At 34.0% G+C, this 26,287-nt stretch overlaps 1 protein-coding gene across 3 annotated transcripts in view; it reads left to right on the top strand.

The window, feature by feature from the left end:
- LOC138128683 (glutamate receptor ionotropic, kainate 2-like) overlaps positions 1-26,287 on the top strand; it is a 229,656-nt gene that overhangs the window by 37,693 nt on the left and 165,676 nt on the right. The gene's annotated exons all lie outside the window — the stretch shown is intronic.

Here is a 26,287-nt window from a genome sequence, read left to right as displayed (position 1 = left end):
TTTTACCGCGACATAATCGATTCAATGATGCCCAGATTTGAATCGTCATACTTTATTTATGAAAGAAATTGTGGTCATGCGGGCTGGTGCTTGCCTTTGTTCCTGTTAACGTATGGCTTAGCTATCCAATAAGAGAAGTTAAACGGGATTTAGTCAGCAGCAAGCGCTGTGAACTGTTTCTTTGGTAAAAACAGTTCTTTTTAGAATTAGCCAACGTGAGTTTCACTGTTGTTTTTTAGTGCTACATGATGGTTTTTTTTAACAAAGTGAGGTTATGTATCTGCAGGAAATGTCAAAGCGTACTAGCTAAAAATACCAAATACTTTTGAAAAGCGAGGACACCACGGCCTGCTTTCTTACATTTTTTTAACCCATTGAGAAGGATATATTATTTTGTTCGATACCTCCCTAGAAAGTGAGTCTGTATTCACAGTTACCAGTGCGTGAAGGTTTCTCTTTCGTTCACTCACTCGTTTTCATTCACTCCTATTTTTCCAATTCTTTCTGAAAACGTAATTTTGATTTTTTAGGCAACACTTGGTCCCTCGCGGCACATGCTTCTTCCAGGACATCATCAGGAACCTACAACTCTTCATCATCCATTTCCACAACTTCCAAAACGTGCACACAACCACTTTATTGACGTTCCAGGACTTTGTTTATTTTGTGTTTTATTTTTATCCATAGCAACAGATCCGTCCAAAAATGTGATTTATTTTTGTTTAAAATTCTGAATACAAAGTTACAAACTCACAGGAGGTATCGAACAAAACCAAATACAGCACTCGAGAGTAAGGCCGCTTTCGTTCACTTGAACTGCATTGCATTCGCGTGAACGAAAGCTTTACCTTCCTCACTCTTACTGTAAATATGATTATGATTATGTTTTTTTTTTATGTAAAAAGTTAGTATTGGATGTAAGCATTACGTTAGAAGTAATAAAGTAATAAAATTCTTGATGAAAGCCAAATGGCTCTTGATCACACAAGTTTTAATGAAATCTGCGTTCCGCATTAAATTCTGCCTTAGCCGATAGATTATAATTTCAGTTACACCGGTTATTTCATTAAACGATCCAATTGTAATTATAAGCAAATTTCAATTAAATTATAAAAAGATATTCAGAAAGCAATTACTGAATTCCCAGCAGTTAAACCTCAATGACGTAAGCAATTAAATTTGTTAAAGTTGTCCAAAGTTCTCTCACTCCGTCTCTAATTAATATCTTGTGCTTTTTTGCCAATTCGGCTCAAGAAATTATTAATTAATTGCAAAGCACGGCTCAGCATCGGCAAGAAAGTGGAAATATTTGCCCAATTCCGTCGAGAAGTGGATTCAAAAATCCAATCTTAAACAAACTACTTTACCGGGTCGCGAAATTTCATTTCGTGTAATTAAACTTGACGATTGGAAAAAAGGAGCGAATATCGCGTCGGTTTGTTTAAATTAAAGGAGGCGGCCAGGAGAGCAGGACGATTTTATTCATCATCGGGAAGTGGCAAAAGCGGGGGAAAAATGTGGAGGAGCGTCGCGGTTGCAATTAACCTTTCGCCTTTTTGGCAATTTGTCCGAGGTCTAAATCTAATGAAATTATCCAAGTCCTTTCATCGCAAATTTGAACCCATCATTTCCTGGTCGTTACGTTACAGTCACCAGTTATCGCCAGCTGACTAATTCTTTTGCGGCAGGAATCGCAGACCGAATTGCTTACAGGACATAAAACTTTCGAATAATTTACGCAATGCAGGAGAATCTTCGGAATTCAAACATCGACTTTTTCGCGAGGGCCTTTCTGAAACAAGACAATTAGAACGGTTGAATAAAGATAAGGGGAAAATAATTTTTCTTATTTCGCACAAAAGGAACATTTTATGGCGGAGTAATGATCGTTACCGACGTTGTTTACACGACGCGACGTAAAATTGAAAACTTTGTGTTCGGGGCGGTGTCGTCAAAGGCCGACGCCGCCGACCAAATCAGCGTTTGATAAAATCTCTAATTACAAGTTGTATCTGCTTAGTGGGAATCAGCAGATTATTCGGATCTTTTAATTTGCGCGCTTCTATTTGCCGAACCTCTCGTTTGCGGTTTTCAAATCGCTGCGCTGATAAGCCAGACAGGCCGACCTTTGCTTGCCGACACCAATATTGCGCAAAAATAGATTTATCGCCGAAAGCTCTCAATTTGCTGCGGAAATTTCGCCTGCTTACGACCACCGACAAAACGTGATAGACAATTTACAAGTAGTGAATCACGAAATTGTTTAAATCATCTCTGAGTAGCGCAAGTACGAAATATTTGTAAAGAAAAAATTGATAAATAGTATATCATTAAAAGTAGAAGTGAATCCTCTTGAATTACCTGTTTCGTTGATATAATATTCGTAAGAAAAGTAGCACAAAAATGGATAGTAAAAATTAAAATAAAAATACCTGCTGAACATCTGAAATTAAAAACAAAAACAGTAAAATTTAGATAGAATTAAGATTGATGTAAAGTAGATCTAATCAATGTCTAATTATTAATAAATAAAAAATAAACATGTCCATTTTTTAATTATAGTCCGATGGATCAATTAATAAGCAGAGCAACTGTTATATTGCTATTTCTTTTCAACATAATGTAAAACAAGCTATTGGATTCTTGTACGTATTTTTATTAAGTCCGTCCCACTATGCATCTCGCTTTGACATGTGCGATTAGAGCAAGACGCGAGTTGTACGTTTATTGCGACGTCAAATTTTTAGGTTAGGTTTTAACTACATTTGTGGTTATTTTGTTTAATTTTGCTTGAAATTTCCTCCGTACGATGCGAAGGAAAAGCTACGCAACTCTTTCTTGAACAGCAGCCACTGGCAGAAGCGGACCATTATTATTTCGTTTCCGTGTAAAATACATTTACAAATTTCTTATTAGCTTGTAAGGGCATTGACCTTACGTGGCATTGCGGAAACAAAATCTAGAAAGAAAGAAAGACAGTCCAAACCTGGTTGTTTAGTGTTGTTTTCAACAACTTTTAATATATTTTACCTATTAGTTGATAAATAGTTATCAAAAGAGTTCTGAAAAAAAAGAAAGAACTGTTTTGAAAAACAAAATAAAAACGAAGGAATTAATTTGCAGAAAAATCATGAAAGCACGAAAGAACACAACTCAAAATCTCAAAAATTGAAATTTGTAATGAGTGATGACATTATTTTGTCTCAAGATGCCGATATAAATTTTCAAATATTGGTAGCACCATGCACTGCTGTCAAATGTCGAAAGCAGACGCAGGTCATGTCGACTTCTTGATTCGGACTAAGCTCATCGGACTATAATAAAAAAATGGACTGTAATTAAGTGTAATATTGCGCGTTCAAATGAAATCCTGGGCTGGGAAGGTGTTGGAAACCGTCAATTGTTGTGCTTTTTTAAAGCCTAATACCTGTTCACGTTGGGAGGAACAGCTGTGGTGCAAATGACCTGACCTGTTACTATGACAACTCAGATGAAAGTTAATGTCAAATGTGTGCGATTTGCACCACTGATGTTTAATTCAACGTGAACAGGATATAGATAATAGGGGCATGTTGACAGCTAACCTAAAATTTAGAGCCAAAAAAAATTTTTTTTCTTTCTTTGCAATGTATTACATTAAAAATAGAATAACTGTTGCGCGTGAATCAAAGGCGAATAATTATTCTATGATTTATTGAGACACACACTAGATGTTTGCCGATCTCTCGCATACATGAATGACTTACACTTTACACTTGATCTACTGTCAAGCTCTGAATTATAAGTGTACAAAAATGACTTACGCTTGCTCTGATGTCAAGCTCTGAATTGCAAGTGAAAACTTATTCTAAAACTACCACTATTATATAACCATGAGCGCGGGGGGTAGGGTGGCAGATGGCCGACGCCTCAAGCCAAGTTCAGGTAAACTGAACAATAACGTAACGATTCTTATTCTCAAAGCAAATATCTAAGGGCACCCTTTGCTGAAAACAAACATGTTCAATTATGTCATTCGTGTCAAACGGCGGGAAATTCAAACTTTACACTGTTCTAAGCGGTTTAATTTTTCCAACGCCTACCCGGCTCAGGAATTCATTTGAACGCGCGATATTATTCTAGAAAATTCTAAATGCTCTTGCGTAAAAATGGTGGAGGCGCCGGGAAGACAAAAATTTTAATTTTGATTAAAAAAAAAGTTCGACGTAAAATAGATCCAGACGATGTCTAATTATTATTTACAAATAAAAAGACATAAGTAAAATAAGTTATAATAAAAATAATGAGGCAACATTTATTGTAAAATAAATTTAATGAAATGCGTTCTAAATGTTAATTTATGAAGAAAGGAATTATCTAAAAAGCGAAAGTATCTGACGCAACGACGTGAAAGTTTTGTTTGTCGAAATCTCTAGAGTAAAAGGGTAAGAAAACGGGATTGAAGATCGAGGACGTCATTTAATGGATTCTCATTTTCCAATTTATCTTTCTGGAAATATTTCATTAAAATACACGCTCACTCTCACACCGTAATGACACGAAGCGCCATTTTGTTAAAACTGTTTCTTCTCCTTGTCCATTAGCATTCAAATGGGTATTTTTAGTTATTTCGCTCGCCGATAGCGTAACAACAAACCATCTTCTTATCTCGACTTAAGCTACTGCTGTTAAGATAAATATTTTATTTGAATTCTAGTTGTTTGATAAACGTTTTGTGTTTTAATGAAAATAATTTGTTATTCCAAGAGTTAAATTAGTTAGAGTTGTGTCTAAACATTTTAAGAAAATTGTTTCGTTTATTTAATCTTCAGCTTTGGCCATAGATGTTAAAAAATGTTTAAAGATAAATAATTAATGATTTGAAACGAAACGAATTTAATTTTCTTTTTTCGAGGGAGCTAAAAACAAATCTCTTAAATTCATAAAAATGGGTATAATTTACCAAGGATTATCGTTACAACTGCTTAAAACGCAATATTCTTTATCCAGCGGATTTCATTTTTTATCGAGTGAATGTAAAGCAGATTTATTCTAAATTTCTACTGTAACAAGCTTAATTAATTATAAAATTTAATATATGTAATACAATTTATAATTAAAAAAAAAAATGTAAAAAATATATAATTTTAAAGAAATTAAAATATTTTTTCTGATTTCGTTAGAGTCATTTATTTGGTGTGAATTATTTCATTTGCAACCTGCGTTTGTTGTTTATTAAAGAGACAGAAAATTACTACCGGTTTACCTACAATTTTTTTGAACGCTTGTCACATGTTACATGTAACTGGCGTTCAGGAACTAATCCATAGAGAGTACCCTCCGCATTTTTGAACATGTGTCTATTTAAGGCCCAGTTTACATTAATTTTAGGTTATACATATAAGTTAGGGTTAAGTAAAGACAAGCGTACTTCAAACCACAGCCAACTCCAAACGTGTCAGTTTTTGAACACCCGTTATATTAAACGCAACGCTTAAAATATATTTAGTGTAATAATAAACATTTTTTTATCTAGACAAAAGACCGTAGCAATTTATTATTTTGTGGCTTTTCCTGCGGCTTTGTTCGCATATATGAAGGAATATGACAACGTTAATATAAAGTTGAATATTCAGTTGAAAACGGCTCCAAAAGTTCGTGCAAATTTTTGTTTCAATCAAGTAATTTCACAGATTTAGGATTGCAACGAAAAAAAAATTAAACGTGAACTAAAAGTACAGTAAAATCTAGGACACAGAGATAAGCGGGGCGAGCTCACTACTGTGCGTATCTTTGGTAAGTACAGATTTATAACTATCTGACTCAGGATTTTTTCTTTTTTAAAAATTTATTCGGAAAAATTCGATTCATACATTTCAGAAAACCAGAGCGTTGTAGAAACTGGACCAGTTCTTAATCGCTTGATACGACGAGGATTCACACATTTCTTGCGGCGATAATTCCTTCTTTCAAAGATTCTTTTTTGCTACTCGCGTCTCGATTTTATTCATTTTTAAAGAAGATAAACTTCACTGGACGTTTAACTCGCTAACGCTTAAAAGCAAAAAGAGCCATCAATAAATTTCACAAATGTGCATAAGCGTTCTGCGATAAACAGTTCATTAGCGTCGCTCAATCGTTGCAGAAACATAAATTGGCGTTCCGAAGACGGACGTAATTAAATATTGCGCTGACTTTCACGGGATTCGAGGCAAAAATAAAAACAAACCGAGCGTAATCGGATTTCAGTATAAATAATAATATAAATAACCGTAAGCAGGAGCGGTCTTGCAATCGTGATTGCAGTATTGCAGTAATTTATTCCCGATTTTGCGAAGCCGTAGCCCGATCAGTCTTTCCGGCGATCCATTTACCCCGGATTTGGCCTAGATTTAAGGAAATTTGCTATTTCTAGTCTAGCAGTGTGCAGTTTACAATTCTGTACGGAGTGGGTGTTCGCTATGTTTCGCGCAGTATCGCAAATCATAAATCTGGGGGTGGGAACGGTCGGAAAAAATCATCCGCAGCGGCTGATATGAATTTATTAGTCGGTTTGAATATTGTGTCACGTTCAGAAGATAGGTCATTTATAAAAGACGTAAAGTGGAACTAAGTGAGGCAAACATGTAGAGTTAAATTTGCGGAGAAAATCAGAACAAACAAAGATATATGCGGAGTGGGGCAGGATTGGGACATCGGATAAGCAAAACCGCAATAAATCTTGAGTGTGCCGCAGACTTGGGAAGTCGACTACACTTGAGGTCGACTGAAACCAAAAGCACAGTTCAACCGAATAGGTTCTGAGAATGAGCCTTTGTCAGGGAACAATAGGACGACAGGACAGACCTACTGACACGCAAAGGGAAATCGCATTATTTAACTTATTTTGTTTCCCTTCGCATCCATCTTCCACTTTCCGAACCGAACTAATCGTCTATGATTTTTCGCTAAATTAGCGGGAAACATCCGTCGAACAAGACAAAGGGCCGTTTTTACGCCCCGACGTTAATTATCCTCCCTGTCTTCTGCCGGCGAACCTGCTCCGCCAGACATTATAAAGTAAACTTTTTAAACTCCACACCGATGCGAAAAAACCTAATTGCAACGTCTGTTAACTCTCAAAATTATTAACCTCAACGCTTTTTCATTTTTCACCGAGGATGCACCATACATGGCCGAATTTAGGTTTTAATTAATCTTTTAAACTCTCAAAGCTCGAGCTTAAGTCTCTGGAGATGGAAAAACTATAATCCGTCGGTTATTAAAGTGTAAGTTTCGAGATTAAAAAATTATCTTTACGGGTTCTTACATCAAAAATCTTGAACGAGTCAGTTTTAAGTGAAACTCGCAGAGCTCCACGTTTTTAAGTCAATTTTGTACAGTTTGCTACGAAATTGTAAAGGTAAAGAAAATAGTGCAAGTTGTGGAAAAATCAAGTTTATGGGTTTGGCTTGCATTTGATTAATTTAATAAAACTTGAAAGCTTTAAGTAAAGTTTGTAAAATGCAGAGGTGTAGAAGACAGAACGATAATTAAAATATCAAAGCATAGATTTTGAAAAACACTTTCGGAATTAAAACATAATATTTATATTGATCTTAATTAAAAATTCTTGAAATGATTTGTATTTTCAATAATTCAGTGGAAAAACTTAACAGAGTAAAATACACATAATCGAAAGACTTAAATTTCAATAAATACTTTGAGAATTAAAAGATCATTGAATAATTTATACAAGGTATTTCCCGAGTTATAATGAGCCCGACGGAATTGAAAATGCAACCCACAATACATTTCCAAAGTTAACGTGGCTATTTTAAATATCGTGTTGTTCTAAAGTGAAGTTATGGCTCTTCCAATAATTTTATTTGTCACAACTGACATTTAGGAAAAAGTTATTATACGACAATTAAAATGTATTCGAAAGATGAGAAAAGACATGATCCTGATTTATGGAGAATGTAATAAATTCTGGCGTTGTGCGTTTATGCAGACAATAAATGTTTTCCCAAAAACTCTTTGTTTTTTCAAAATTTCATTTAACCAAGCGAATGCACAGCTGACTATGTTTTATGTTTTTTAAATCAAAAAACAAATATTAACGTTAACTTTGCAAATGTATTGTGGGTTGCATTTTCAAATTCCGTCGGGCTCATTATCACTCGTGAAATACCCTGTATGGGTTTGTTGGAAAAGAAATGTAAATTTTTAAAGTTTAAAGTTAAGTTTTCTCCAAATAGTAGCAATGAATATTAGAATTATTGTAAGTTACTGAAAATGTTTGAAACGACGTTTCGAGTTTAACCAGTTAAACCGGTTAAACTGGTTAATTAGTTGATGCTTAAACTAACTACATACTACTAACTAAACTAACTAAAAGCCTAATTTCAGCTTATTTGACCGATTAACTGGCTTAACTGTTTAAATGGTTTAACTTAATTAATTGGGTGACGATTAAGCCCGTCAAGTTATTGATCAGTTTAGTTCAACAAAATTAATTTGTTAAAGTATACGTTTTTTTTTTTAATATTGTCTTTTATTGAAGTGATTAACCAATTAATTTCTTTCGCCGATTAGGCTCTTAGATGGTTTCGCCTTTTTACGCGGTTTAATCATCAGCTAATTATCTAAGATAACTAATTTAACTGGTTAAGCCATTTATAACGTACTGACCTAGTTTTGATACTAATTAATGCATAATATTCTCTTTAGAAAATTTGTGTACATTCACATTTTAATTAATTTATAAAACTGGCAAATATTTGACTTTAATTAATTTAAAAAGTACGAGGTTCGGCAGAAAAACGACATAATCTGGGAAGTTACTAACCCATGAGTTTTAAAGGCCAAAGAGAATGTGAACTGATTTAGTTATTTAAATCTTCAACTAAAATTTATTAAATGAGAACATAAGGTAAAAATAAAACATAAATGTCATTAAACCACACGTTTTTAAAAAACATTTTGCAAATACATACATATTTTTATCCTACTTCATAAATAAAGTTTTCCAAAATGAATGATTAATCAATTCCTATCTGTTGGCTTTTAAAATTGAGAGTCGATTTGTTTGACTCAACTTTTTGTGTTAATTAAAAATGTTAAATTCTGCAAATTTCACCGAACTCTGTTTGGTTTAATGAAAGTCTAATTGCAAAAATTAAATAATAATATCTACAGTGTAACACATAAAATACTTTAGCTATGATACTCTGCATTATTTTATGCACCTGGATATTTATAGAGGCTATAAATGTACTCTGTTTGCCTCTTATAATAAAATAGTGCATTAATTTTACCTCTTTATGGTTTTGATAACATTTTATTACTGTTTTAGTAGCAGGTTAAAGACATTATATATGCTTTTATCATGATTAAATAAAGAAACTGAATAAATTTATGTGTGATAGAATAAAACTGGAATAAAATTTACTAATACAAATACTTCTCTTTCGTGTCGTTGGTGTGGCTTAAATTATTTATAGCCAAAATGCCAGAACCTGTCTATACCAATCAGAAGAAATGTCACATTAATAACACGTAAATAATAATTTAGTAAGGCACTTTAAATAATACTCCAGCGACAAGTTAACAATTGTGGTTTGTTGAAATTAGTAAAATGCTATCAAAATCATGGAAGGCGTCACTAAATAGGTCGACAATCAAACATACAGGCAGACAAATGACCTTCAAGGGTAACTTGAATCCCCATAAAGAAACGCAGGAATTTTGGGCTAGAACCCGCATAGTATCAGGTGTCAATAGTTATATTGGGTGGTCATTTCAATTTATCCTCAAAGTTGGCGTTGAAGAGTCGATTGTGAACGCACCACTCGTCAGTCTACAGACTAAAAACACAAACAACGCAATAAGTGAGGTTAGATATTTGCTTCGAGAATAGGAATCGTTAAGTTATTCTCTTTTTAATGTAAAACATTGCACAAAAAGAAAAAAAAGAAAGATTTTTTAGGCTCTAAATTTTTGGTTAGCTGTCAACATGCTCCAATTAATTTACTCTTTAAAAAAGCACAACAATTGACGGTTTCCAACGCCTTCCCAGACCGATACCATTGCAAATTGACTTGACAATTTTCAAAATTGCGCGCCTATGAACTGTCAAAGAAATGTCAACTCTACCCTACGTACAGAGTTGCCACATAAATGTTCGTACATAGTTGCCATATTTATCCACAATCATTTTGAATCACCCAATATAAGAGCTATGTAACTTCTCTCTTTATTTATCTCTTTATTTTTAGATAAAAGCCGCATCCTTATAATTTATATTTCACTATTGTCGAATGTTAGAAAGATTGACGTTTTCATTTTAGATCCCATTACACAACTTTCCTAATAAAATTGTGGCCGTGGCACAATCGAGCCGTCGACGATTCATTCTAAACAAAGTACAATATTCGTTATCACCGCAAGCAAATAATGAAAAAAGTTTGTAGGTGGACATGGAGTCCGAGCTGAAAAATAATTGAGTTGAATTGAGAACGCCACGTTATTTAGAAAGTCCCCAGACGGCCGAAATTCCCGCTCGCTTTTAATTCAGTTAGCTGTTGTTCAAGTCCATTTGTCCAATTTAGATTAAAAATGCAATCGCGGAAATCAGTCGCGTGCACAAGTCACCGATAAGGAGGCGGCGAAAGGCGGTGGCGGCGTCGTTGTTTGAAAACGGCAACGTTTTACTAATTGTCATTCAATTAATGTTGGCGAGGAGGGTTGTGCTGTAATTATATGTATCGTGATCATGAGAGTAATGAAGCGAAGCCACACGTCCGCTGAAGCGACTAACGGCTCCTGAATGGGAATGGCAGGATAATAAACACAGCAATACCGAGTAGAATACCAGTCAGGCTGGGATGGCGAGGAAGCAATGTGCCTACAACAGGACAATGCTACAGTGTGGAGACACAATAACCTGATCCATTGTTTTCGACGTTTTCAAACTGGAGATTGTTTCATTCTCCAAGTTTCATACGTTTATTGTGCGCACAATGTATAATGTGCCGTGTGTGTACACAAAACGTTGTGCTTACAAAAATCCAACGACGGCATTTACAGTTACGGAACAAAGCTCCGAAAAAGCTCCCGTTTGCACTTGCAAATTATATTTATAATAATAAAAGGTGGATTTCGTGTAAAAACTGGGTGTACTCAAAATAAACAGTGCTTCAAAGGAATTATCATTACTCGATAGAAATATCCGTATTGATAGATAAAAGTTCGGCCTCGATGCCGTGTCCCTTTTTTTTAAATAGTTGTATCAGTTTAAAACTAATTTTGTGAATTTGGATTTTTTTATGTGATGACATAACATGTTCAACTTCTGTGGAGAATTAGGTCGAAGTTTAGCAAATTCACAAATTCTCGAATCACCAAACTAAAACAACTCCTAGGCGAGGAAACTTAAAATACTGCATCGATTGGTCCCTTCGTTGTTAAGCTTATCACATAACCTAAATTACTGTTTGAAAGAGAATGCTTTTCCAAGTCTTGCCTAGATTCATCTCATCTCTGGTACAAACAACTCTGTAGCGATCTTACTGTTGGATAAACTAATAAAAGATGAAACAACAATTTTAAGATTGAATTATTTCATTTTTAGAACTAATGAAAATGTCCATCAGACCTAGTGACTTTTTATCATGGTCAAATGTAGAGTCGTGGGGCAAGAATTGCTAATTAGAAATAAATCGCTTCATCCTAGAAACTAACAAAATCTATCTCAGCGAATTTTAAAATCATAATAAAATTCTTGGTATGTTCAAATATATATTTTTATTTCCATTCAAACTTTAATTTGAAAATTATTACGAGTTTATTTCTTTCATTAAAGGAATCATTTTCTTTGAGAATTTATTAAGAAAATATTATTTAATCTGTTTCGCTACAGCGAAATATGTGATCTTTTTGCCTTGAACAATATTGGGGAAACGTGTTCTGGCCAAAGCGAACTTTCCAAGGATAATTAAAAAAAAAGTTTTTGTTCACTACCGGTTCCTTTGGAGCTCCTACCTGGGGACCTCTAGGGGTGGACCTAGCTGACACTAACAAAAATAGTTTCCCACCCTGTTCCAGACTTAACTGGGTTGTTCCATAGGGATATTTGTGAATGACTGAATTTAATAAGGAAGACAATTCAAATCATTTCAGGATCATATGGACATCTCGAAATTTAGTTTAAAAAGCTGTTTCATGTTTTATAAATTTTATTCGTTTATTTATTAAGTAAGTAATCAATTTTCTATCGAGTAATAAGTAAAAATTTCCTTTAGACGAAATTTTAAGTCAAAAATCTTCCATAAACATTCTTTTCATCGTACATTTTTTTGGAGCAAACTTCAGTAAGAGACGTGTCTTTCTTGTTAAATAAAATTTCATTTAAATAACTCTTTCTCTTGAAGAACCTGAATTAAACAATTAAAAAAATATATAACACAACTTGGATGAATCGTCTTCAAAAGGCATAAAATAACTTTTTTCTACAACCGTCAAAAAAACGTAACATTTATGCATCGTTATCAAGTTGCAAAGTTTCTCTTTTTTGCTCATGTGAAAAAAAGGATTTTTTTTCACATGTGAAAAAATGTAGTCTTCATTTGCGCGGTTCCTAGGTTACAATGACTTGTCACAATACTTGATACATTGATTTTCTTCATCTAATTTGCCTTCAAAAATCTAATTCTTTTTTTGACGGTTGTAGAAAAAATAGTGTTTGTATTTCGTGGCAAAATTCGTTTTTGGTCTCGACCTGACGGCCTCGACTCTCGACTATGGATCAACAAAAAACACTCGTTTTGCGCACTTAATATAAAAATAATTATTGCATGATGAATTATATTTCCGATGGGTACCGAGAATGGAAACACCAAATCAGAAACACATTGAACAACCGAATTCCAAGACAAGTTTATCATTAATCAAGAGTGGATTTCCTGAAGATTTGTTACGCTGGATGAAATTTGCCTTCATCACTTTAATCCAAGTTAAAACCGCAAAGTATGGTGTAGAGACTTAGGGTTCACCACTTCCTTAAAATTCTCGTGAAACCAACTAAACAGAAAGTATCTTTGGAGATTCTGATGATTTGTCTTTAGGGACTATTTTTGGTGAAGGCAGAACTCGAGAGTGCGATATAAAATTAATTTCCAAAGAAGCAATACTGTAAAAGGAAAAAGAATAAAATTGAGGTGAATTGTCTTCTACCAGCAGGACAAAGTTCAGCTTTCAGAAACTGCATTTCCTCGATTGTTGTTCTTAATGTAATGTAATGATGTTGTAGTGATAAGTGTAGTACTCCTTTTACACACGATAGATTAGTAAGTGGATGTCTTGAGACATTTCGAAGATTTTATTTTATTTCTTAATAACATCGAAGCAATTTAACATTACCTTCTCAAATCAATGCGTAGTCTTGGATAATGGTATGAATAAAATTTTTCTTGTTCTTAGTTTCAACAATCTCAAAGATCCTAATTGTTATATAAATTACCATTAATCAATTTCCACAAATATATCTTTATTTTGGTATAACAGAATTTAAATAGAAATGAATCAATATTGATCTTAATTTATTTGTAAATGGTATTCGTGAATACTTCATTATTTCTTTGTCAGTAGTAGTGTATCATATCCACAATGTAATGGATTCCTTGAACTCCAACAAACATAATAATTTTGTAAAATTAATTACCTGGTAAATACTTTATGTACTTTATTCGTTAAAGCTGGTTACATATAAATTATTTACGGGTCTAAGCTCCGTAGAAAATAAAACATCCAAGAATGGGTATAACAAGAGAAGTTTCAACAACAAAAAATATATTATTGTATGAAAGAAAGAGCACGAAGAAAGTTCTCAGGCAAAGTTGAAAAAAGTAAATATAGGAAGAATTGCTTTTCGTTAAAAATAAATTAATTCCACGAAAAAGGCTAATTGTGTAATTGGTAAAGTAGAAGCAATTTGCTACATAATTTCTTTTCTGGTCTGAGTCAGGGTTATGGTAATAAGGGAAAAAAACTCAACTAATCGTTCAAATTAGGTACGCAAAGAGTAGGTACTGCCGCGAGCAAAAAATTTTGGTCGTGAATGTCATTTTAAAATTTGGTTAGATTGTCACAAATTCAAAAATTTTCCCTGCCTGATTATGCCCATGTCAACAAAATGTCAAAAAAATTAATTAATTAATGTCAATTAATGTCATACAACATGATGATAGGTTATGATATTTACGACCGTTTTACAATGGAGCATTTTCGAGGCACTTCCCACACTTTGCAGTAATGCCGAAGGAAGCATGCCTCAAATTGTGTTGGTGTGTTTTGCGAAACTGGCTCTGTGATTCATAAAAAAGGTGCTGCTAAGCTAATCGTTCGTACCGAAGAAATCATCACACTAAATAAGTTGAGACGTACGTTTTCCAATCCATGACCATCTTTGACCAAGATAATTTTTGATATCCCGGAATATGAATATACAGGGTATTTCACGAACGATAATGAGCCCGACGGAATTGAAAATGCAACCCACAATACAGATCCAGCTTTTTTTTGGAAATGTATTGGGTGTTGCATTTTCAATTCCGTCGGGCTCATGATCACTCGTGAAATACCCTGTATAGAAAAAAATATAATAAATTCCTCACTTACAAAATTGTTATTATCGAGCTCATCCGTAAGGTGTGAAAAAACAGTTGTAACACAATGATACGGACATATGAAATCCTTGAAATGTGAACATCTGTTCAAAATTTAATTTTGTTAAACAAATAAGGCGAATACGTATTCTCATATTTTTATTCAAACATTTTACTTTAAATTTCATATGTGAAATATGGTGTCGTTCCAACAAAACTGTGGACACTTCAAACCGAAATTCTGAAGCTGCGATGTACACATCTGAGATATGTCATCTAAATAAAAATAATAATCTCTTTCATAAAAAGGATATTGTTGTTTTATTTAATAATTGACTTGAGCTCAATTTTACAATGACAAAATGTTGTAATATAAAACGTGTTTTACCTAAGCATACCAGCCCGACAAAGTCTAAACGCAACACAAAATACATTTGACAATGGGAACTAGATTCATTAAAAATTATAAATTGGTATTTTGGACATTCCTAACAAACAGAATCGCTGGAGAACTTTTCCGAAGACGTGTGAACAAGGGGAGATCTAAAAAACTTCAATGTCCAAACTACTTTTTGTCAAAATATGATTTTTTACACTCTTACACGAAATACATTGTGTAGTGGACCACGAATTCTTTTATTTAAATTTTGTATATAATTAGAATTATTAACGACGAGTATAAGTATAAATTATTGAAAACAAAGAGCAACTACCTAAATTTTTATTAATGTTTATATTAACGTTTCCAAAGAAAATGTAAACGTGTAAACAATTATTTGTATTAAAAAACATAATACCTGTTATTTCATTCAAATATATTGAACCCAAGGTATTCAATTCGACGCCCACAATCAATAAGACCTGAAATTATTTTAATTAATTTGAAATAATAAAATGTTGCTTCCATTTTTAAAAATATGGAAATTTCTGAATAAATGTGTATATTCTGGTTGTTGAAATTCTGCTAGGCATTAATAAAATATTTTAATTTATGGATAACAAATAACATCGTACATATTTTGCACATTATTAGCATCAGATCATTCAATAATAATTAATATCTTTACATCCTACGCAAAATTGTTTAAACAGTACAATTTAGCAAGTCTTATTTGCCCCATACCTTTGGGCGCCGTAAATATTTTGCGTAAAATGTCAGGGAACAGATTGATACATAGCTGGAGCTGCTGTTTAAGAGCCCGAAGGCTTAAGACTTGAAATATGTCGTCTGCTCCGTTCGCAAATTTAATCTGCAACAATATTCTTCTTACATTTTTTCAACTGCAATCCAAACAGCAACGACGAAAATGTGGAGCTCCAGTAAATAAACTGTCAACAAGCTATTAATTGCGAAAGAAGAGGATTAGTTGCTTCTGTTACGTTTCATGTCGAGTATTGTTCAACACGAACATAAACAAACCAAAGACATATATAAAAACACAACTAGCTCGAGGAAAGACCCTCTGAACATCTGATATTGTAGTCTGATTTATGACTACATTTCTGTATCATATAGGATGTAAGCCTCAAAGTTTTTCACGGAATAGCTTGTTTAGCATTCAAGCTATCGGGGCGAAAATTTCTAAAAACATATAAATTGATTCATAAATTTTGAACATTTATACATGAATTCCGTAAGCATCCGCAAAATATTTTTTAGATTTAGGACGCTCGGCCCTTCTCAACGCCACAAAATCTCCATTAATAACACATGACATGCAGGCCTTGTTTGGGGGAAAAACACAACAAAACAAGAGTTCAAAGTATCATATACTCTTTCTACTATTGCGACTTTTCTGGCCCCAGTAATTAACCAACACATTCACTAAAAATAGATTTTACAAGATTTCTACATTTTATGGAAATTTTTAATTATTTTTGGAAATTGTTCTGAAGCCAAATATCAGCGAGATATTTCGGAAAACAAAGCTGTGCTATGTATTTTAAAAAAATTGCCAAAAATATCTTGTTTTTTAATCGCAGCGTAATGCAAGAAAATGAATAATTATCTAAAAATGAATAATTACCAATTTTATATTCGGACAAACGAAAAGTTAAAAGTCGCTTTAGTTACAAAAAATAAATCTATTTTTATAGTTATAATATGATATGTGTACTAGTTACTTACGCAACAAATTGGACATATATTTTATTATCGCACGCGTGTGAAGTCTGCACAACGAGGCGTTAAAGTTTCTGTAGTCGTAAAAAGCACGATGTCCTGTAAAGCAAGTCATCACCTGCCTGAAACGCACGAATAAATTCTTTCCTAGTTTACTTCTTTATTGCATCTGCAAAACAGTTCGTTTTACAACTTTGCACTTCAATCATGCATCCATCGAGAAGCAAGTATTTTCACACTTTCTCTTCCATTTTATGTGTTTCTTGCTGTTGAAATTTTCAATATGTTAGCACACAGTGTTAAAATCTTTTCCAGTTTTATTTAATGGGACACATTCGTTTGTTCCTGTTGAAAAAATTGGAATCTGGATAAAGATGTTGTCAGAGGGCATATAGTGGTTTTTCTTTTCTGGTGCCTTTTAAAAAGCGATGATTTAATGTGAGCAGAGAGCATAAAGGCGTTTAAAATTACAACCGAAAAAATTCGGGAAAACTTGAAAGCGGTGGTATTCGAAACCGGTAAAAGGAAGGTTCCCGACAATTTCATTCAGTTCAGCGTATTCCCACAGAACATAAATTATGTTATCTAAAACATGCGTTATCTTTAGCACACAAACCGGAAGTGCTTCACATGATTCTATTAGGATTTAAAATGGAGCTTGTGTGTGGACTCCATTCATTGTGAACAATGTCGTTATTTACAAAGTGAAATAAAATTTGTACACCAAATGAATAACATAAAATTAAACGAGATCAAATTAACTGGGAAACGGATTAACAGAACACAAGATTTATCTTGTCTTTTCTGAAAACGTGCTTAGTAGCAAACTAAATTTAAATTAAAACTTGTTATTATTACTTTCTACTTACTATTTGCAGACCACAATAGTATATTAAAGGAAGTAATTAAATTTGAGGTTATGGCAGAGGTGACGGGGAAATGCATTATGAAGTCATTAAATTTAACAAGTTGACGAACTGGTAATAATATCACCTCTAACACTTTAATGCACTTTCTCTACTTTGGTGTCACAATGAGGATTTTGTGACCGAAAACAGTTTCACAAAGATCAATTTTCTAGCATCGTTTCTAGTGATTATTGAATGTGGGGTTGGTATTGATAGTAAATTTCAGTGTTAAATGTGATGTCATTTGAACCGGAATCCATGTTTTGGAAAAAAAACATTAAGGGGGTAGATTATTATTGTAACAACATTTGGGAGACAATTTGAAATTTAATTTTCAATCAAATGACATTGCTTCGTCAATACCAACCCAATTTCATTAAAATAAAAGTCACTAGATAATTATTTTATACACGGTTATTCACGAGAGGGGTATTTCTGAATTTCTTCTTGCCGCAACCCATTATACACATTGCAACAATATTTTGATATCAAATTTTGAAAAAAATTATAACTGAATCCACGATGGCTCTTAGTCCCGTCTCGTTGACGTTGAAGCAAAAGATCTTTGTCAATTCGAAAAATTTGTTTTTACAATAACGACGAAAAGACTGACATGCTCCTCATTTATGGATAGTGTGGAAAGAATTCTGTCGCTGCTGCGGATGTTTACAAGCCGATGGTAGACACTTCGAACACCTTTTACAATAACTTAATTTGTTGTTGTTAAATACAGGTTATCTGCCAATCTGACATTTCTCACAAATCTATCCAACTTACTTTGATTTCTAATTTAAAAGAAATAACGCATTTGATTTAGTACATAGTTACTGCCATTGGTATTGTTGGTTGCGGCAAAATAAAAATTCAGAAGTACCCCTCTCGTGAATAACCCTGTATTAAAAAAAAATAAATTAATGAAGCCGAAGTAGAAAAAATTGCATGTTGTACTCGTTGCAACAAGACATGTTGTCGAACTAGTTCCTTTAGAGCACTCCTCACTACGTTCGTCGTGGTATAAACCTTCTCGTTCGACAATAGACTGTCTTGTGCAACTCGAATAACAATATACTATTGTAGCACTTACTCCTTTATGGCACTCCTCACAAGCTTGTCGTGCCCTAAACCCGTGCGCGCTACATAATGCTTCTTATAAGACTCGTATCATAATATACTATTATTGTATTCGATATTTTTCTTACTGTGCATTTAGTATCATATTTATTTATCTTCTTTACTAGTCCATATCACACAGTTTATTTTCGCCACATCTCAGCTTGCCGCAACTTTATTTATTTCAATTTTTTTATTTCCTTCCAGCTCGTGTGCACTAAATAAACAAAATTCTGTCACATCCAGAGAAAATTCCATTCGATGCAACGATTGCACCCTGCAAACTCCCGCCCGAACCCAACCCTCCTGCAACTGCAACGAAATTTAAGTGAATCTAAATACGTTCACGGCTTGCTGAAAATGCTATCGAATGAGCAACGACAGTTTAAGGATGAATGCACTTTCGAATTGAGTTGGGAATCGGTGGGATTTCACCATGTCCCGTGCATTTGCACCCTCCGAGTGCAAGACGGTATTCGCGCGTCCTCCGAGGCCATCCACCCATTACTGTCGCGACTTCCAATACATTTGTTTCGCGTCGGGGTGGCCAAATGCGTCATAATACGCGGGGTGAAAACTTTTACAATGCTTTTGTTTGGTAAGTGGCAATTGTGTGCCGGCGAAACGGGCTTAAGAACCATGAAACAAAAGCCAGCTCTCCTTCGGTCCCATTTGGAAGATGGCTAATTGTAAATTGTTTGCTCTCTTGATTTAATTTGGCTGGATATCTGTATTTTCAATTGTGCCTTAATTTCGGACAATTACGCCCAACAATTCGAGCGGAGGACTTCTTGCGTCCGACGTTAATTGCCACTAAGGTATCTTTCGTTGGGAACAGTGGACTGTGCGACACTTCCTCCGGGTTATTTATATTTGCGAATTTGTCCGAACTTCTCGCATTAATTTTCATGAAGGCAATAAAAAAGAAATGATTTCCTTAATTTTGGCCTAAGACTCGATCCGAATTAAGGTCAGACTAATAAATTTTGAGTAGCAATGAAGCGCAGCTCATCGACTTAAAATATCTTCGCGAAGTCGCAAGTATAAATCCCACAAACCCACTTAGTTCCTACCAGATCTTCCCTGATTATCGCTTCCCTCGTCCTGGACTTGACTGTGTTCGGGGGAGTGTTGCAAGCGGCCTCATTTTCGCCGGCTGAACAGAACATTTATTGACTGTACTACTGTATAGGAATGTGGGAAATTTTACTGCTCTATTTTTTGCAGAATGCTGCTGGCCCTTGCCGTCATGTTGGCACCACTGCCTTGACTCATAAATCTGTCCGGAACGAATCCTCCGAAGGATTCCGCGGCGTTGCTGAAATATATCGCGATTAAATACTTACAAAATAGAAGCCGTGCACTTGACTGGCCAATTCCTATACATTATTGGCCTTTTAAACGTTTTATTAGATATAAATGAACTACAAAGGGCCGGCTTCTGCAGTGTTTGCACTCGAGTTTTATTTTACACAAATAAACTTCTCCACTAACCGTTTCGGGGGAATGGTTGTTGTTTACCAGAATAATTTATTGATTTCACTAAATCGATGCCAACACTGCTCCATTGTTGAAAATATTTTTCGGGATAATCCAATTTTGATAAATTAATTATTAATTTACACAACGTCAATCAAAGTTAAAAGCTGTTGATTTGATGATAATAACATATAATAACTCATTTGTATTCCTTTCAGTACTATATTATAAAGCGGGACATATTGTAGTCACAATAATTAATCATTATTTAATTATTATCTGATCAAATTTCCACTAAAAATAATAATTTCATTTGAAATGTTTAAATACAAGCTTAGTATACATGTTTATTACGTCGTAGTTGGTTGATTTAGGTATACGTATGGATTTGCCGCCTCTTTTAAATGTGTAAATTTGACATTCGACAGTTCACACTTGTCACTTTGCAACTTTTATAGTTTGTCAGTTTTCAATGTGTTAATTACTGTGTTCTGAATTAGTTAAGACAGCACAAGAGTCGTTTTCAAGACTATCCGTGCAGGACATTAGTTGTTGTAGTAAGCAGTAAATATTTTTTAATTCTAAACACCATGTTGCTTTAGCAATAACAGAAATGATTATTTCCTGGAACAGGATCATTTGCTGTAAAGTCCTATTATCGAAATGGAACATTTCCATTTAATAAGTGAAGTTATTCAAGAATCAATTCCTTATGAAATATGTATTCGAATTTTCAAATTGAAGAAACGTCTTTGGTGGGCCATATTAGAAAAGGAAAGGAATATCAATAGGAAGGTCTTCAGTATCTGAAGAAGTTGTTGCGGATTTAACGCTGCGACTGCAAAACAACCCACTATCATTACTAACAACATTGTTTTTGAGAACATTTGGTATACAGGTGTCCCAGAACTCGCGGATCAAACTTACAGTGCGTTTTCCTTGGTGATAACTGAAAGCAATAGCGTTTTAAAAAAAGGACAGGGTATAATCGATTTTTTGTAACGAATAATTAAAGTTGACCAATCAGAAGGACGCTGTTAATTTGAATTTCACGTAAATTTAACCAAAGGTTTGAATTGCCTTGCAACATAATTCTAGAAGAATGGTATGGAATTTCAAGTAAATGTTTGGACAACTGTGAAGATTTTGACAACGTCAAGTTATAATTTGATTCGAAGTTGTCAAACTTCGTATTGAAATCATGTATACAGTTGCAGAGTATGCCGAAATGCTCATAATTTATGGAGAGTGCCGGCGCAATGCACGTGAGGATGCAAGGGAATGTGCAATACGTTTTCCGCGACGTTTGCCACATCCAAATTATAACGTATTTCTACGGTTGGTGTACCGTGGTCGAGACACTGGGTCCTTGGTGCCTGCCTGACAAGAAATTGGTGGTCCCCCGCTGTTCTTCAGTACTTTGATGCCGACGGTAGAAGAAGTATATTTGAAGAACAATATTTACCGCGAACCTATCAATATTTTAGAAGAACTAAATGACCAAATTCACGAAAGACTGGCTACTGTTATTCCTAATATGCTTAGACTGGCAAGGGAAAATTTAATAAAACGAGCTCGCCTATTCCTTCAGATGAAAGGTGGTCATTTTGAACGCTTGTTATAAATTATTCCTTTTATTTTGCATGTTTCTTATTTCATTTGTTGCATTCTACATCGTTTAGTTATAAAATTTGATGTTAAATTTTTACTAATAATGATGCTAAAATAAATAGGTTAGTTCAGTCCAGTTTTGTCTTCTTTCTTTCAGAACTGCCACTATGCTTGATCTGTTGTTCAAAACCTACGTGTAACTCCAGCTTTTTTTGCAATGTCAAGAATGTTCCTAAAACTATTTTCTTTCATTTCGACGATGACGAGTCCCGCTCGTGTAGCTGCGCTAATACGTTGCAGATGCAGAGTGTATCTACAGAAGTCAGGATATATTTCTTGTGATTCCGATTCACTTCACATGCCCTGCATATTTCACTTTTTACTAAGATTTTTAAGGTAGTAATATGTATTACTCACTTGACGCTACGTCGTCATTTTACCTTCCATCAACAAAGGTTCAATTCATCATATCCTCCCATCAATTTCCCATACCCCTCAAGGTTATAATTGCTCTGGAAATTTTCACTCATAACAAACCATATTTGATTCATTGCCGGAAGAAGAAACTTCTTGCGTTTCCTGATTTAGATTCTATACATTTGTTCACCTGCCTTTGGCGAAATTATCCCATTTTTGGTTATTTCAAAAGTAGCTGTCACTTTTGACGTCTGTTTCGACAAGTTGACCAGATAAATATTGAAAATAATTTTATTATTCATCGAATTATACGTTGCTTGGCAATTGAGGGAAGGTACTCAATTTTCTCAAAAAGGGAAAATTAGATCGAGCTCTATTGGTCAATTTAATTAATTCATAACTAAAAAGCTGTTGCACCCTGAATATTTTTCTAAACGTTTTTTACCTTCATTACCATCAAGGAATATACGGTTTCAATTTGATCCGCGAGTTCTGGGACACCTGATTTATTTTTGTGCTACATATTGTTTTTCAATAAATTTCACTCGATGAACAAACGAGATTCGTGTCAACTTTTTTATTTTAATTAACATCACTAAGAAGCCCCTTACTTTTAGACAACCAAGTTATCACACCAATAATATTGCTACACTATGTCTTGTAGGTGGCACTCCTGCAGCAAACATTTTTTATAACATGTATAATCACTTAATCAGTAACACCGGTGACTTTTAATGATTGAAATTAATTTAGTTCGGTTGGTAACACAATTACGATTTTATGTTGGTATCTACACTTAACTGTAAATGTAAAATTCAAATATGAGAATTTAAAAATCAAAAATAGTAGTTTATTTAATGAGTTCGTGTGTACATTGGGCCTTTTTTTTCACAAGTGGGCTATTATTAAATGCCCGAAAGTGGCAAAAAAAGGCCCAATTTACACACAAACGAGTTGAATACAACGTTTTTTTGTTCGACGAGCCCCTTAAAGGCTCTAAATCGCTTTAAAATTAGCTTGATGTTTCGTTGACAAGTTGTGACATTTATCAAAATCCGTTCACACAGGAGAAAATTCTCAAATTCTGACAGTGTCGAACAAAAAAGATCAAATTGTCATTATCATGATTTATTAATTTGCAAAAATCTTAACCTAAAAAGCGAATCAACAGACAACTCTTTGACAAATGACTATTAGGCATTCACGACCTTTTTGGGACCGAGTTGGCTATGATTTTTTCTTTTCATGTTGGACTAACTGACTCAGTGATGCAAGGGATGCAATTTTTTTTTCTGGCAGTGTCTGTTCGACATTTTCTTGCCACCGCATTGCCAGATTTATTATTTTAACATTCGTAAGAAACTAAATGATTTATTAATTGTGTAAAAATAATTTAAATTTCCCTCAAAGGAACAGTCAAAATTGCCAAAATAATTTTATTACGATTAAAAATTTCTATTAAACGATTTAATTTAATTTAAAAAGGACAGACCAGATTTAAGAGATCCGGCAACAATGTACCTATTCAGAAAATATGACCTTTAACTGAAAACAACCTAACCTAACACAAAAAATGTCAATTTCCTTTAGGGAATTTAGTTATCATCGAGGTACTGCCAACAAAATCACTAGATGGTCATAGCCAGCTTGAATTAATTTATTAATGAAATTAATTTATGAATCGGAAACTATGGACGAGAAGAAAAGTTTGTTACTACGAAGTTAACGAGCCATCAAATAAAAAATATCTTTAAGTTTCCTTCGATCGCTATTTTATGTCTAGATATGTATCTAGAGTAGTTAGAACTTTTTAACTCCTATTAAGACTAACGTCATTCACTTGTCTCCAAGAGGACGTAATCTTCGTAATGGGTGGCCCTCACTGATATGTGATATCAAAACAATCTTTTTCTTCACAGGATTACCTACTTTGTTCGATGCGCTTAAACCCATCATCAACGACTTTATTTGATAGTGTAGTTTAGTTGAGGTAAGTGCAGTTTTATAACAAAAAAAAATACCATCCTTCTTCAAAATTTTTATTTTACTGTTATTGAAATATTTGAGTAGATCTACATTTGAAGTAAAATTAATTTCTCGATCCCGATGCACTCTGCTTCCTCCGTAGTGGTGCAGAACTGCATACCTATATTTCAAATGCATTACAGATTTTTATTTTGCCAGGGCAGTCCATCTTGTACTGATTTAATGACTTATGGTCAGACCAATGTAGAGTGGATTCCAACATTTTTCTTGATTAATGTTCTGACTACATTGAGGATTTTGCATATTACCATCTTGATACATTTCGCATTCTCTGTATTTATAACTTTATTTCATTTATCTTTTACGACTGATATTCTGTTATGTTAGAGATAAATGCGATTTATGTTTAAAGGAACACGCGAAAGAAAAACTTTTTCTTTTACAAGTTTGTATTAATATTAAATTTTAGACTTGTAGTTGATGTAAAGTTATCGAAACTACTTAACACCATGTAGATGATGTTTTCAGAATGCACATGCAGTTTTAATGATTTGTAAAATATTTGACCTACCATAAGCTTTACTAATTACGTTGCTATTTTTCTTTAAGACAAATCTTAATTAAAAAAAAATTCCTATACCCTCTTTACTTAAGCAATATAGTAGTCACATGCATACCATGCAGTGGAGTAAGAAATAAACATCAGAGACGTAACATATATTTTTCTGAAATAATAAAATGATTTTGAATTTGTCTTCCTTTCATTAAATGTGAAACTTTGCTATATCTAGTGGCTTCCCAATTAAGAATAATTCAATAATTCAAACTAAATCAACTAAACAAATAATATACTGAGATTACTCGCACCCCACTGTCAAGGAAGATTTGACTAAATCGAACAGGAGCCTTGTGCACCTGAACTCTCTGTTTTTTGTAGTTGCATCTTTATTTAATCTTGTCCAATAGCGAGGGAGCAAACAGGTAAAATCACGTGATTTTAGCAAGGTAGCCTAAGTGAATTGAGTATAGAAACAATGTGTGTGCTCAGATGCTAATATCATGTTATTAATGACTAGTTTTTATTTCCTTTTCTCTTCATTTCATAAACATTGATGTAAGGAAACATTTCTTTGTACATTAGTGTTGTAATTGAAGAAAAAGTGACAAGTGGATGATCTTTTTGTTTAACATTTGATACTGATTTGTTAAAATTTCGTCTCTCCTTCTTTGCTAATTTAGGTTTCTGTGGTGTGCGTCTTTAATAGTAGAACTTACCTAAACAATCATTTTAAATAGCTCTCCGCAAAGTGACATAAATTTGTAAAAGCCATAATTATATTAAACAGCAGGTTCCTTTCACGCCATCATCGTCGCGAAATAACGCTTTGACCCGTTTAAACCGCCCTAAATAAACGATCGATTTTCGCAACTTTTGCTTTATCATTTTGTCCGAATAAATGAGGACAATGGCGGTCAGCAACGCGCAGCCCTCGTGTGCAACATTAATAAATTAATGAAAGAGCGTTTTATGACATTTTGATGATAATTCGGCTTGTAAATCTCGTGGGCCCTAAAATCGAACCGCTGCAAAAATGCGCAACCCCCGTTAGATTCGTCTTTGTTAACAGTTCTTGAGCGGCAAAACTCACCATCGACGTACACAATTTATAAAGTGGAAATTGCGAGACGAGACTCGGGGTTTTTCGGTTCGGCATCTCTAATGTCGGATTTACAAAGATAAAACTCTTTCATCAGTTCAGATTAACTCGACTTTGTAAAACCTCTGATGAATTCTTTTAGTAAATCTCGAGTAATTAGCTTGTCGCTTCACTTCACTACCATAGCTTAATTATGAAAAAGGGCCTTAGCTGGTTCCGTCAATTTGTCGGAACAAACAGAACACTTTTTCACCTCGACGGATACATTTCCAGCTACGTCGCCCTAGATTTAAAAGCTCTACAATCCGGAAAATGTCAAACAGACAATCACCCTTTCGATAATTTCGCTTTTGCTCAAAAATGAGTCTGACT

The sequence above is a fragment of the Tenebrio molitor genome, chromosome 1 (genome assembly GCF_963966145.1).
Source record: "Tenebrio molitor chromosome 1, icTenMoli1.1, whole genome shotgun sequence".
Classification (NCBI taxonomy): Eukaryota; Metazoa; Arthropoda; class Insecta; order Coleoptera; family Tenebrionidae; genus Tenebrio; species Tenebrio molitor.
This window is presented reverse-complemented; position numbering and strand designations above follow the sequence as displayed.